This window comes from Megalops cyprinoides, chromosome 14, assembly GCF_013368585.1.
Source record: "Megalops cyprinoides isolate fMegCyp1 chromosome 14, fMegCyp1.pri, whole genome shotgun sequence".
In the NCBI taxonomy this organism is placed as follows: domain Eukaryota; kingdom Metazoa; phylum Chordata; class Actinopteri; order Elopiformes; family Megalopidae; genus Megalops; species Megalops cyprinoides.
The window spans coordinates 32,903,487-32,918,283 of record NC_050596.1 but is presented as its reverse complement, the minus strand read 5'-3'; the positions used below and the strand labels follow the sequence as shown (position 1 = coordinate 32,918,283).

Below are 14,797 nucleotides of genomic sequence, written 5' to 3'. Positions count from 1 at the left end.
TATGATTAATATTTGTAAGGCCTGGGATTCCTGCTCTGCCATGTGTGTTTGAAAAGAAGCCAAACTGTTTGTTTTATGTCCCTCTTTCAAACTCACAATATTCCATACCACCATGAGAGAAAGTGCCAACAGGGGAAGGTGCTCTTCGCTCCAGCAGAATACCCTCAAGGCTAGATTTAATAAAACTGAAGCAAAATTTCGTCAGCAGAACAGAAAATGAAGCGAGCATGCAGTTCGGATGAGCAGGGACATGCTGACCTTTGACTCACTGCCTGACACGGGGTTTTTCCACCTCATCCCCAAACATCGTCTGCAGCCCCCATCCCTCCGGCTTCAGCCAGAGCGCTAACCAGCCAATATGCTCACCTGCTGTATGAGTCTGCTGCCCTCATACAGACAGTCCAACTCATGTAAGACAGTCCTGTTCATTTGAGGAAGCTATCTAAGAGGACTGGTGCATAGCAACCAGTACACTGCTACTCTCAGAGAGCAGTGAGATGGCGAGTCTGCCCTGATCTAGCTACCCATAAACACCCTCTCTCACAGGGGATCAGGGAAGACTCAAACTCCACTGAACAAATCTCACACCATCTCTGCTGAACACCATCCTGATGACAATTATCAACACTGTGAGAGGCAGGTCACCAGCCCCCAACACCCAGCTGTGAATGAGGGCTGCACACCTAGGACCGACAGTCCCTCTGGCCCTTTGAAGTGAAAGAAAACTCTCAGCCTGAGTGAGGGTAATATGTCTCAACTCAGACTACAGGCCTACAAAACCTGCTCCTAAAAGCTCCCACACCGCAAACCTGGAAGGACAGAGACCGTGTTCAGAGGAAGGAGTCAGGAGCATTACTTATTTAACCCTGATGTGGAATAAAGCATGTAGCCTTCGAGAAGATCATGTCTAAAAGCCACAGAGACATCTTGCTGGGAGAGCTGCTGTTGATTCTGTAGCTAAATAATTTAAAAAGTAAGGCTGGCCAATCAGGCGGAGCATGACACGCGCTGAGGGGAGTGGCTGTAAGGAGGGGAAAAGAACGTGTGCTTAAGATGCTGGGAGAGAGCAGCACAGAAACCCCGCTCAGCACAGTGAGTCTGTGCTGAACGCCATCTCTCTCCCGCTCAGCACAGTGAGTCTGTGCTGAACACCATCTCTCTCCTGCTCAGCACAGTGAGTCTGTGCTGAACACCATCTCTCTCCCGCTCAGCAGAGTGATTCTCCATTTAACCATAGAGAACCGGGCATGGCCATCACTGCTCTGTGTGTGAGAGTCAGTCCTCATTACAGACACACAAAGGAAAGTGGTAGCTATCTCCGTATCAAGGGTGCTCTCTCTCTCTCACACACACACACACACACACACACACACACACACACACACACACACACACACACACACAGCAGCAGCAGCAGCAGTTGTCCCAGGACAGTGGTAGCTGTGTCAGTGCTGTGGAGCTCTCCATCTGTCACACACCCAGGGGTGAGACATGCTGCAGACGCTGCTCTGTTCCCCGACCACAGGTAAGCACTGCTTTGTGTACCCCTTCTTGATTAGTGTACCCCTGTTTTTCTCTGTGTACCCCTGTTTTTCTTTGTGTACCTCTGTTCCCCTTGTGTACCCCTGTTCTTTACGGCACCACTTTTGACCTGAACACTCGTGTTTGTCTCAGAGGTGCCTTCCAGGGAAAAGGACATTTATATACCATCAATGATTTATGGCAGTGTGTAACCATGGCAGCAGGATGGAGGAGGGTGGTTAGGCTGGGGGAATGGGACATGCAGGGGGCTGTCACAGAGTTGATGATCAGAACTGCAACAGTACAGAGGGGAAACGCTCTCTCTTCATTACCGGTGGCCTGTGTATCAGTGCGACTCTCTGAGCCCTAATGATGAAGCAAGCACTGGACCCCGGAACGCAATCGCTCTAATTACATCACGGCCGGGACAGATGGATTCACCAAAAAGCAAGAGAACTTATGCAGTCTACAGTCTTCAGTCAGTTACCCAAAGGAACACAAGAGTGTAGGCTTTGAAGTGAGAAATGCAGCGGGTATATATTAAGCGTAAACTAGAGAACTGTTTGTTTTACTTATTAGAAGTTCACTGCTGACCACATTGCATCTAATACAGTGAAGCCAGAAACACAAAATGATCCACTGCACATTTAAATGTACACTGTAGTTAAATATTTTGATTAAAATTATACTGGTGCGCCTAGACTTACATTACATTACTGTAATTTAGCAGATGCTCCTCTGAGGTGTGACTTACACAGTGCATCTAATAAAGTGGCATGGAAAGTTGCATGAGCAGGACACCAGCAGGCACATGTGAACAAGCACCAGCCAAACATAGTGCTGAGATCACAAGTGCACACCTAGATCAACATGTAAGTGCAATGTAATATGTACAGCCTACATTTTCCATAAATATTTTATCACCTGCTGAGATTCACACTCAGGGTACTTAGGTATTTACTGTAGCTGGTAAATAATGTTTCTCCAAATAACGCAGGACAAAATTCCAGATGTCTTGCTGATTTCACTCTCACTTTACACACCATTCAGATGTGTCACAACATGCTGCAATGCTTTCTCTTCCCAGCACGCAATCTGTCCGTGTGATTCTGTCCCCAGGACAGGACCATGAGTGGTCAGTGAGATGTAAACCGCCATGTCCATATTTCCATGTGAAAGATTTCCTGATGCAAGAAGACTGGCATCTTCACAGACGGACGTGGGAACATGCCATTGCATGTTGTATATCCTCAATATATGTATGAATGCAGACATTCTGGGAGAAAAAAATATTTATATCCCTTCCACAATGTGTAATATATAAATTGTATAAAGAGTGACAAGGCCTTTAAACATGAATCCTTGAATATCACAAGCAGCTCGCTGGTCCGGTTAAGTTCCGAGCATGCCGTACCTTTGGTGCGTCGTCAGTTTTACTCGTTTAACAGATGTTTGTTACCGTGAAGCTGCTGAGACAGGCTTGCATTTTCATGCACTGGCTGGAGACAGGGCCTCCTCATTGAAAGTCAGCTTGATAATGACGCATCGATTTGCGGTTTCCGTTTATCATTTAGCGCAGGTTTCCCGAGTTCGGAGGCGCCCCTGTAATCTTAATTTCGGAATGAGGAGAGTAGATGTTTTTTTATGGATGGCGAGCCCCTGGCGGTTTTGGATCGGGGTGCGTGTTCTCCTCACACGCCGATCCTAAAACGCATCCGATTCCTTTAGTATCCCGAACCGCTCTGCAAGTCAAGCAGCTGAATGCCAGGGGAGCGTTTACCGCGCGTTATCTGAAATAGGGTTTGTAGCGAACGGTTTATCCATATTTATAAAACGCCATCAAAATATTTTAATAAGCCGAGCCTGCGAGTGAGTTCACCGTGACAGGAATTTATTGATCTGGTGTCGGCTCGGCTGCGGCGCTAAGAATGCTTATGCACAGCATCTGAGGCCGGCGGTTACTCTACATAACAAATACCGTTCATCTGCAGAGACAGACGGAGCCGGGGAAAGAGAACGCACGCACGCACGCACGCACGCACGCACACACGCACACACACACACACACACACACACACACACACACACCGTGCGCACGCACATGATGGACGTAAATGAGCGTAATCAATTCCCTTTTGATGTGTGCTGTAATTGGCATAAATGAGATCCACCTGAGGGCGACGGCTTTTAGAAACAGGAGAAAATAGAGACCCTTCCCCTCCTCTCCCGCCCCTGTCTCCATGATTGCTCTGTTAGGTTCACATACATCACTGTGCCATCCACCAGCTAGACCCATTTCTATTGATTGCCCCACGCCGGAGAAAGAAGTGCAGAGAGGACACTACGCGTTCTTGGTCTTAAAGCATGGTAACGTGAAAACCTCTGGAAATTACAGATAAAACGAACTCGCAACCATTATGCAAGGGTACAGGTCACGCATCTTGTATTTGATCTACACCATTACAATATTGCCCTCATTGATCCTGAGCGCATTATATAATTTAGACATAGCAGCCATGCGTCACATAGTTTAATTCTGTGTGTTCATTCATCATTAGTTCTTACATGTCACATCTGAAGTGCAAATATTCTGTAGTTTCTGCGTGTCTGTATCGTGCTGTAAAATGTTAAATGCATTAAGATTGATTATTTCGACAATGAAAGGCTTTTATTTAGGTTAGGATAGATAGAGATTTTCGACCGCACCATCGTGATTTAACCCAATCTCAGAAAGCGGGGAGCTCAGTCTGGAGAGACGTGTTTTTTCTCTTTTTCAGCTGCAACCGGAGCCTCTTGATACTGGCTGATTTTGTCAGAACCAAAAAAAGCTGCCGTCTGAGTCAAAGACAAATCAAGACAAAATCTTCTGGAAAATTTAGGAAACTCTTACACAGGGAAAAAGGATATTGGTGTTTTTTAAAGTTTTGTTGAACGATGTATCATAGAAATGAATATCTATTTGCCTTGCAGAAAATGTCAGAAAGGAAGGAAAATTGGTTTTAAAATGCCAAGCAAATATGAACTTCTTGCTGCGTGTTCGGTTGAAATTTAATCTGTTGAATATTGCCTTCTCATGAAGGCAGCAAACTGCAATGATAATCCTTCTTTGACAGACCGATCACCTAGTGATGCAAGCCGGGCAAATACACCGACGGCAAAGATAAATGTGACCGCGACCGTTATTCATTACGGTGTGACGCACAGTATCACACAAGCAGGCGGTCCGTGCATCACACGGGACGGGGCCTCACGACTGAGTAAAATTCCTGTGCAATGGGCACGTCTCAGATAAACCACTTCTCTGGTGGAAGTGTGAAGCAGGGCTTGCACATGAGAAAAGCCAAAACACCATTCCACCCACCTCTGGCCACTCTCACCGAAAATAAGTCCGGTCCGCGGTGCTTTATGCCACTTTAACACGTTTTATTTCCCCGCCTACATACTGCGCTAACGGAGGCTCCCCAGCGCAGAGAGGAGCGGGATACTCAGGAGAGCAAACCGGATTCAAGCTCCAAAGCTGCGGCTACTTACAGAGTAACGCGCACGTAGGGCTGAGCTCAGAAAGAGAATAATAATCCATTGATCACGGCACCTCGAGCTATAAATGTTTTCCATCTTCACCAGCGAAATGATTAAGGCAAGTGATGTAGGCACTGCTTTCGCAAACATTAACAGCTACCGACTGGGCAGGTACACAGGAACGAGAGCTTACTCGGAAGCACCTGATCACCACAGTTTTCCAAGTACACGGTGAGCAGGCTGTATTCCATTGCCCTGTTTACGTGGGCATCAGAAGCTGTTCTTGCTTCGGGTAGTTTACATTTTACATACGATCCATTTACACAACTGGATATTTCGACTGGAGATGATCATAATGTCTTTGCCATTTCATTATGACACTAAAATGCTCTCATGCAACTTGTTGCAAAGGTTGCATATTAAGTAATGGATAGAATGATTAATTATGTATCTCACAAGCACAGGAACATTTTGTATGTATAGGTCCACAAAACTGAGGAAACCTAATAGGGACAACAGTGCATATTAAGAAGATACAATGGGTCTTTATATTTACTCAAGGCTTCAGTGTCCTGGCCATATAGAGTTATGATATTGTTCCAGTGATCTGCAGCTTGGGATGCACATTAATATTTCCTTCTGTTTGTTTGTTTCTCAATGACCAACAGGAATAAAGCCCTTCAGCTTGACCCGAACCGAGCCGAGCCGGACCGGACGAAACATGTCCAGCACAGATCTGTAGGAGAGAGGGGGGCTAAGTCTCCACACCTGCTGGAACATTCTCCCTAACACAACACAAACCGGGGTGGTGGCGTGTAGACCGCAATCTGAGTTCACTCACAGCCTAAGTGCTACATTAAACCACTGCTCACACGCCTAACGGTCCATTTCCTTAATGATATTACCATCATCATGCAAGGCTTATCGACACTCGGCCAATCAATGAATCAAAGCGATTAATTCAATTTAACACATAGTGCTTTGTGACGAGCTGCTTCAGAGAATTCCTGTCCTGGGCTTAGGGAACAAAGACAGACATTAAAGTAGGCAGTAAAAAAAAAGCCATTGAAGCCATTCTTTATTGGAAATTGGAGAGGATGAATCAAAAGTGCTGAGAGAGAAATATGTGGGAGAGCAGGGTTCAACTCTGAGCATGCTCAAAGCATGGGGGAGGGGCAGACACAGAGCACCCGAGACAGAAAGCCCAACTTCTGCTGATAAAAACCTGAAACCGTCCAGCACCTGGAGGGCTGTTTGACTGCCTGTTGGGCCCTGTCACCTCCTGCTGCCGTTTCTCCCTCCTTAACCTCACTGCGTACGGTAGGAATCCACCCCATCATTCTCTCCTCTCCGATTTCCATTTCACAGTAAGGTTATCATGCTTTGTGTTCGCGGTGTACAACGTTTCTCCTCATGACTTATTTATTAGCGGATTAGTTCTACAGGGTGCTGTTACACGTGTAAATTCACGGGAACACACAGGAATGCTCCTGATAATAGCTACACAATGCCAGGCCCAAAGAGAGTTTCCTCTTTAAATACCGCCACTTATACAATGGACGTCAGAGTATGGCCTCACCTATAGACAAATTACATATATAGACTAATTGTTTTGACATAATTCACACCCATTTCTTAAGGGCAGACGACTCAATGCCGGTCACACAGCAGATTTGTACATCATTCAAATAAACCTCTCATTCACATGAAAGTAGGAGGAAAAAAATTCTATGTTCCTATCATTTAGCAAATACTCTTATACAGAGCAACTTAGGTTACAATTTTACATGTAACCTGTTTATATAGCTGGATATTTACGGAGGAAATTCTGGATTAAGTACCTTGCCCAAGGGTACAGCAGCAGTGCCTCAGCGGGGAATCAAACCAACAACCTTTCGGTTATGAGCACTGTCCCTTACCACTACGCCATGCTGCTGCCCATTCCTGCATTTGCCATGTGAGAGAGGTCAGAAGCACTGCATGTGATGAACAGAGCGTTGCCCCTGCCAGCTGTCTGATCGCTGCGATTCTGCCCGACTGGGTGGCAGGTGGCAAAGACTAGGTCCAATAAGTGTTTATCTGGAATGAACTGACACTATCCTGGGATAATGGGTGACAGCAGGAGAAATAAATGAGCACAATCATCTCTCCTCTGACCTGTGTTCACACGTCCACACTTTTTTGGCTTTGTGGAAGAAGCCATTGATTTCTATGAGCCTCTCTGTCCTGTATCTTTAGGCGCCCACTATATTAAAGTTGCATCTCACTTTGATTTGATGATGGGGTGTCCGCCCCCTTTTGGGCAGTCCTTTACCTCCATTAGCTACTCACCGGCCAGACGGGTATGGTAGTTATGATCAGTGGTTTGCAATTGATTTCTATCCTGTGATGTTCACTGACATGACAAATGCATAAAAATTATGATCATAATCCTATAAAAATTACCCTTCCCTTAAATAAGAGCAGTGTTTTCTGGCCATGTGAATGCACCAAAATACAACTAAAAACACAGAAATGAATCTCTCTTCTTCCTGACCGTTTCCAAAAGTTAAACTTTTTTTCTGGCACCTGTCACTTTATCATTTTCGTCCAAAGGGGTGACAGCATAAAACTGAACCTTGGCATCTGAGGTTATTTCTAGCTTTTACAAATAGTGATTCAAAGAATAAAAACATAAAGCTGTTCAATGCCGTGATTGAAATGTCATACGTTTACATACCTTCTCCCTAAAAAAAGAACTGATATTGAAATACTGTTCTAACAAACAGAAACAGGAGACCAATCTGCACTCCGAAGTGCATTGCATTTCATGAGTAATCGAGATCACAGGTGACAGCATATGAAAACATAGCGCTATGTTTTGTGCATACATTACACTGATTTAGCAGACGCTCTTACCTAGAGCGCCTTCCAGCACAGAACAGAAATGTATCCATTCAAGCTGAATGAGCAGCAGTATCAGAGCAATTATTAATGCACAATTATTAGTGTTTTTAAAGAAGTAATAGTGCATTAGCAGATACATACAGCCTGTGTTACAGTCAACGTGAAGTTCACTAGATAGCAATGTCCATTCAATTAAAATGTAGAGGTTGTGATTGATGCGGGTTTAGTGGTACTTATGTTTGGCTTGCAGTCTGACAAAGGCATCACACCTGGCCATGAGCCAAAGCTGTTGGCCCTCCGTTTAGACAACTTAAAACAGGGAAAAGGAAGGAGGGAGATGGGGAGGCGGAGGGACGAGGAGAACAGCTGAAATGGAAAGGAGGGAAAGCAGGAATTTTATAATTGTGGCTGGCACAGTTTGCACAGGTCTGGTAGGAATGGTCTGAAAATTCTCTTACCAAATCTCCACTTGGACCACGTGGTGAACTGCGATTTCACTGCAAACCAAATCAATGGAGCCATTCAGCGGCAGCTAGGCAGGTACAGTGGGTATTTTTACGTGAATGAATCAGGTAAGGATAATGGATAGTCATTTAAGGAAATCGTCATTTCATCCCTAGTGGGAAAAAGGCACAGCAATGGAGAGTACTGCTTGTGGACAGGGAGCAGGTTGGGACCATGCTGAACTGATGGACGTGTATAACTGACACCTGCTTCCAGAGAATTGCTGACTGTCAAACCCAAAGGCGTACAGTAGACCATGAGCTTTAGGAGCTGCACTCATCACATTGCATTTGCTTAGGATTACCTGTGATGTACACAGCTTACATTTTTTTCTCCTCTTTAAGCATCCTCTTTTTGGAACTGTCAGTTGCATACTGGGCTCTTTCTCACCATGACCACCTCTGCATTCATACAGGAAAGCTGAAGTGAGACAAATGCAATCCTCTCATATACTCATTTTATTTTTGGCAGACAGCACACTACAGTGGCACTCATTGGAGGAGCTACTCCACCCACTGACATCATCTAAGTAGCTCGTAGGCACCTGAAAAGTGGCAGGGTGCCTGAGAGCAGCGAGACGAGGAAGCCCTGCCCACACATCCACCCCTATCCCTGGCAGAACGAAGCCGTTTTGTTCTGCCACTGTGAGATCCTAGTCACTGCTGGCAAATGATACAGAAAGTTTCAAATCCCTGAGCCATAGAGCTCAGCCTCCACTCAAAGCAGATGCCTTCAAGACTGAGCCACTCGGGGCCTCTCATAGCTTACATTTATACTGCTGGATATTTACTGAGCCAGCTTCGGTTAAATACAGCAGGAGTTCCCCACAGGGAAATCAAACTGGTGACCTCTGGGTTATGCCCCTGAATCCTTAGTGGGTTTGACAGGCCTTTAGACTGAGACAACAAAATCTAGCATCCCCTTCCCATCCAACCAGGGACCCGACACACCTCCCCTTTTCCCACAGCTGCTCTGCAAGACACGCAGGACCCGTTTCCAATGAGGCGCCTTCCCGCCCTGTGACGGCCCTGCAGAGCCTTCCCGCCCTCTGACGGCCCTGTAGAGCCTTCCCGCCCTCTGACGGCCCTGCAGAGCCTTCCCGCCCTCTGACGGCCCTGCAGGGCCTTCTCGCCCTCTGACGGCCCTGTAGAGCCTTCCCGCCCTCTGACGGCCCTGCAGAGCCTTCCCGCCCTCTGACGGCCCTGCAGGGCCTTCTCGCCCTCTGACGGCCCTGCAGAGCCTTCCCGCCCTCTGACGGCCCTGCAGAGCCTTCCCGCCCTCTGACGGCCCTGCAGAGCCTTCCCGCCCTCTGACGGCCCTGCAGAGCCTTCCCGCCCTCTGACGGCCTCTGCAGAGCGAAACCTTTTCATTGTGGCGTTCCTGGGATGGCACAGGCTGCAGAGCTTGCGGGGAGTCTCACATGTGCCTATGGATCGAACGGTGCGCATCGCTCCAGTGCTCTCGGCTCTCCGGGTGGCGCCTAAATGAACTGCAGCCCAGCGGGCGGCCGGGGATGCACACGCTGAGGCTATCGCTGCAGAACCGCGCTGTCTCTGGCATGGCTCAGACCTCACTCAGCAGCAGGAAGAGGAGGAACCTGCACCCTGCTATACACACCGAGGCTATCACTGCAAAGGAAACTACACCCTGCTATACACACCGAGGCTATCGCTGCACAGGAGGAACCTACACCTTGCTATACACACCGAGGCTATCACTGCACAGGAGGAACCTACACCCTGCTATACACACCGAGGCTATCGCTGCAGAGGAGGAACCTACACCCTGCTATACACACCGAAGCTATCGCTGCAGAGGAACCTACACCCTGCTATACACACCGAGGCTATCACTGCAAAGGAAACTACACCCTGCTATACACACCGAGGCTATCACTGCAAAGGAAACTACACCCTGCTATACACACCGAGGCTATCGCTGCAGAGGAACCTACACCCTGCTATACACACCGAGGCTATCACTGCACAGGAGGAACCTACACCCTGCTATACACACCGAGGCTATCGCTGCAGAGGAACCTACACCCTGCTATACACACCGAGGCTATCACTGCAAAGGAAACTACACCCTGCTATACACACCGAGGCTATCGCTGCAGAGGAACCTACACCCTGCTATACACACCGAGGCTATCACTGCAAAGGAAACTAGACCCTGCTATACACACCGAGGCTATCGCTGCACAGGAGGAACCTACACCCTGCTATACACACCGAGGCTATCACTGCAAAGGAAACAGATCCAGCGTGGGAGGAGGGTACGGCGCACTGCCTGTAATGAAGAGTGGGGCTCACTCCATCACTGTCTGTTTACACATCAGTCTGAAGCCATCTCACCTGCCTTCACACCTGCACTGAGTTAATGTGTGTGTCACACAAAAAGCAGTTCCCACCTGCAAGCGTTGTGTTCCTGTAAATGCCCAGCATTTGGCATACCTGTGCCTCACAATACTACAGGCTCATGGGAAATATGGGCTTAGGGGAGCCAAGTACTCATGGTCAGTTCCAAAGCCCGATTCATCTCTTGTCTACTACATTGTTTATTCACTTAACAAGATTCAGTGGTAAGAGAAAATACTGTTATTCATATAACATAAAAACAAACATGTTGACATAACAATAAACAATAAAAGCCATATAAATGTCATTTACGTTGATGTGCCTCCAGAAATACTTTGACTGATGCCATTATTGTATCCTCACATGTCCTCTATGGTTGGTGATAGTGGAAGTGCCTGCCTCATGCTGCTCTCTCTGAAAAACACTTCTGCCGCACGGCTCCGCATTAAATCACAGGTATAAATAATATTCTGCTACTGCCTGTGACAAAACGGTGTATGAGTGGGTGACCACAGATGGTAAAGCCAGTCAGGAGAGGTTTGCTGGTCTCATTTGTGCATAAACACAATTATTTACAAAGCTGTTGACAACAGGGAGAAACAGGAGAAACATATCGCTCCTCACATCCACAACAAAAACGATATTTAATCAGTCTCTTAATAAGAGACCACATTTCTTAATTAGAACAGAAATTTGCCTTTAATTTTCAATGGCAATGTGTGACAGTAGGTGGAATGAATGAATAAACACATATTAACAGCATTTTTTTTTTTTTTTTACCAGAAACTAAGTCTGCAAAGAATAAAATACCAATGCTGATTTGGGGATGAATTATCTGAGTTATTAACTTGATCATTTGAATAATCTGATTATACAGAAGTACATTATATAACATTCCCAGTTCTTTTTTAGGAATAAAGTACGAGTTTTTCCTAAAAATAATTTGTGAGTTCCTAACTTTCCAGGGACCCAGTTTCCAATTACAGACAACTGACAGGCATGGCAGAAAAAAGGATAGTTGTAATCAAAGTGTAAAGTAGGTTACTGAAGCAAATCATCTACCTGAATGATCTAAATAAAGTTCCAAATAAAGATCTGGGAGGAGAATTTTCAGACACTCTCTATTCAATTAACCAAACCAAACTTAGACAAAGTGGTCCCATCCTCCACAAGTATAAAAATCCCACTTGTCCCACAGCGTCCCTCCCCCACCCCCCGTAGTTTCCCTGTCTATGATGTCCAAATGAGGGAGGTAGGGGGTGGGGGTCAGCAACCTCAGCCCAAAGCCAGGCCTGATCCATTCACTGGACTCCAAGCCAAATGAAAGCCGTGCTATAGCCACCTCAAACACACACCTTCAAACACATCCACTGAATACATAGCTATAGCAATTAAAAACACACACCGCTATCTGACTAATAACAGAAATCAGAAGCAGTGTCGCTTTGCTAGACTGACATTTGGGCCATTCTGACTGAAATGGGAATGACTTTGGCATTACCCTCAAAGATTTTTGAAAGCGGGCTCACACCTCTGTAATGAGTAGATCGGAACATAGGCAACAGATAGAATTCACATAAATCATTTTTGAGCTATGGTTTCTGAATTGCGTTACATTACAGCCATTTAGTAGAGGCTCTTATCCAGACTGACTTCCAACACAAGAGAACAATTACTCACTTTTTCATTGGAAAAAAAATATGTGGGAAAACTCCAGGCTTTGAAGGTTTTCAATGAATATCTTCAGTCCTGCGGTTTCTGAGCACATGAGGCTGTTTGCTTTTGATGTTCGAGCATGGACAGCTTTCATACCAGGACAGTTCTGGCCCTTAGCAGACTGCAGAAGATGTTTCTTAATATTTATTTATTTTAGATTCCAAACATCTGAGAATTGTACATGGCCTTTCTGAGGGTAGATTGGAAATGCTGAATGGTCATAAACAATTATGTAGGCTTGAATATTATAATCTGAATCTTTGAAAATTTTAATCAACACATTAGAATTAGTTAAAATAATTGTTGCAGTAAAAAATTTCAAGTGTTGGAACTCCTTCAAAAACAGCACACCAAATTTTCCACTGATTTGTAATTTTTACAAAGTGCAAACTAATTATACTGTCGCAACAGGAATCTAACATCAATAATCTGACCTTCAGTGAGATGGAATTTAGAATGAGACACTCTTAAACCCACACATTCCCTGGATAACCTTTAAATTGGCCTGTTTCTCCAAAGAGAATAAATGTCCAGCTTCCATTGTATCTCACAAGCAAAAGTTATTGTGAGTATTGAATAAATGGCTGGGACACAGCACAGTGGACAACAGTTGATATGATTGGCCTCATTCCACCAACTCCACACAAAATAAAGAACATAATTTATCAAATCAGACCCTGCACTTTCGTGAAATGAGTTTCGGAGTGAAACAGCAGGGGTTACCCTCCACATCGCCTGAGACGCAAGGCTCTATTCCCGAGGTACCTTGCGATCATAATTATTCTAATCAACCTGTCAAAATTCAGCACAGCTTCTGAAAATTTCCACCGAAATAGGAAATTTTAGCAAGGGGGGAGTACGCTGTGTTTTAGCTAGGGGTGGAGGAAATAATTCTGTCAGCGTCTTGCCTGGTGTATATTTGCAGTTCTGCTGCACAGCCACAAGCCAATAATGCCTGATCTAAGCAGAGGAAATGGCCTGAGATAAATCTTTCTGTTTGGAATGAAAAGCAATAATGAGGGCAATTTTCAGAGGAAATCTACAGGAGAAACAAATTCATTTGCCACCATATTCAGCGGAATAATATTCACTGAGGGCACATAACTGAACCCCGAAGCACAGCCATTCTGTTTATGTTGAATATAAAGTAGTCACATTTGCGATTCCTACATTAAATGCTCCCAATGCTGAGCAACCAATTCATTTAGCTGTTTAACCTACTAATCTGGCACGCTTATTTTTGTGAGGTTGACTAAAATATATACTGAGATCCTGTCCTCTTCTGAAAAGCAATCATGAGTGAAAGACAAGTCAATTTCAAATGAGATTTAAAGCACAGTGAAGCCGCAAGAATTAACATAAACCTGATACCCGAAAAAATGTCTCTCAACCATAGAACCTGACTATTGCAAGCAGATCTTACAAACCTCTATGGTTATCATCAAGGCAGCGTTTCTATTCTATTCTACAATGAACGTAACTTATCTGTGCACATTTGTGTCAAAGAGAACATGAACCTCTCTGGCATCTTTCTGACATCAGAACCGCTGTGGAGCTGAGCAGTGGTTCTGTTCTCGTTAGCTCAGAGTTGCGTGCAGAATCTCCTGACAGAACTTTGAACAGGGAATGGCACCGTGGTTTGATTCTCTACCACAAATTACCACCACAAAAGGGAATATTTCAGAGACATGTCAGTGCAATGAAAGGCGAAGGCGACAGAGACATTTAAAAAAGGCAATCGTCTAATCAAAGTAAACCTGACCTCCCTGTTACCTCTCCTGTAAAGGAGATAACAGCATGATGAACAAACTCATCTTGTTTCATGATAATCCCACATCTGTCATCTGACCTTCACACAGAGTCATCATAATTACCATTAGTCTCATCAGCCTGATGACAGCAAAAATAACAGTGCTCTTTCAAACAACAAGTGATATTTTAAATGCTGTCGTCTGTTCTTTTTTTAATCTTGAAAATTCAAAGCAGGACTCAAAGTGGAATCTTTTAAATCTATCATCTGTGCTTTTAAAATCTATAATGAGCTTTTAAGATGTTTCCTCACATAAATGATTTTCTTCACATTAAACAATTCACCATTCAGGAGAACTTAACATTATATCAATTAGTACTTATAATAAATTTGCTTCGTGTTTATCATATTTTATATGTTAACTCAGTGTGAAGGCACAGTAAACACCAATGAAAGCCTGTTCAGTATGCCACTTCCAGACGGCTGCACCTCGGAGCTGCAGTCTGACCAGAGGCTCGTTTGAGTAAACACACTTTTTTAA

General features: G+C 45.0%; 1 protein-coding gene across 2 annotated transcripts in view; it reads right to left on the bottom strand.

Moving 5' to 3' along the window:
- The window catches only part of b3galt1b (UDP-Gal:betaGlcNAc beta 1,3-galactosyltransferase, polypeptide 1b), a 102,298-nt gene that overhangs the window by 17,876 nt on the left and 69,625 nt on the right, over positions 1-14,797 (bottom strand). The gene's annotated exons all lie outside the window — the stretch shown is intronic.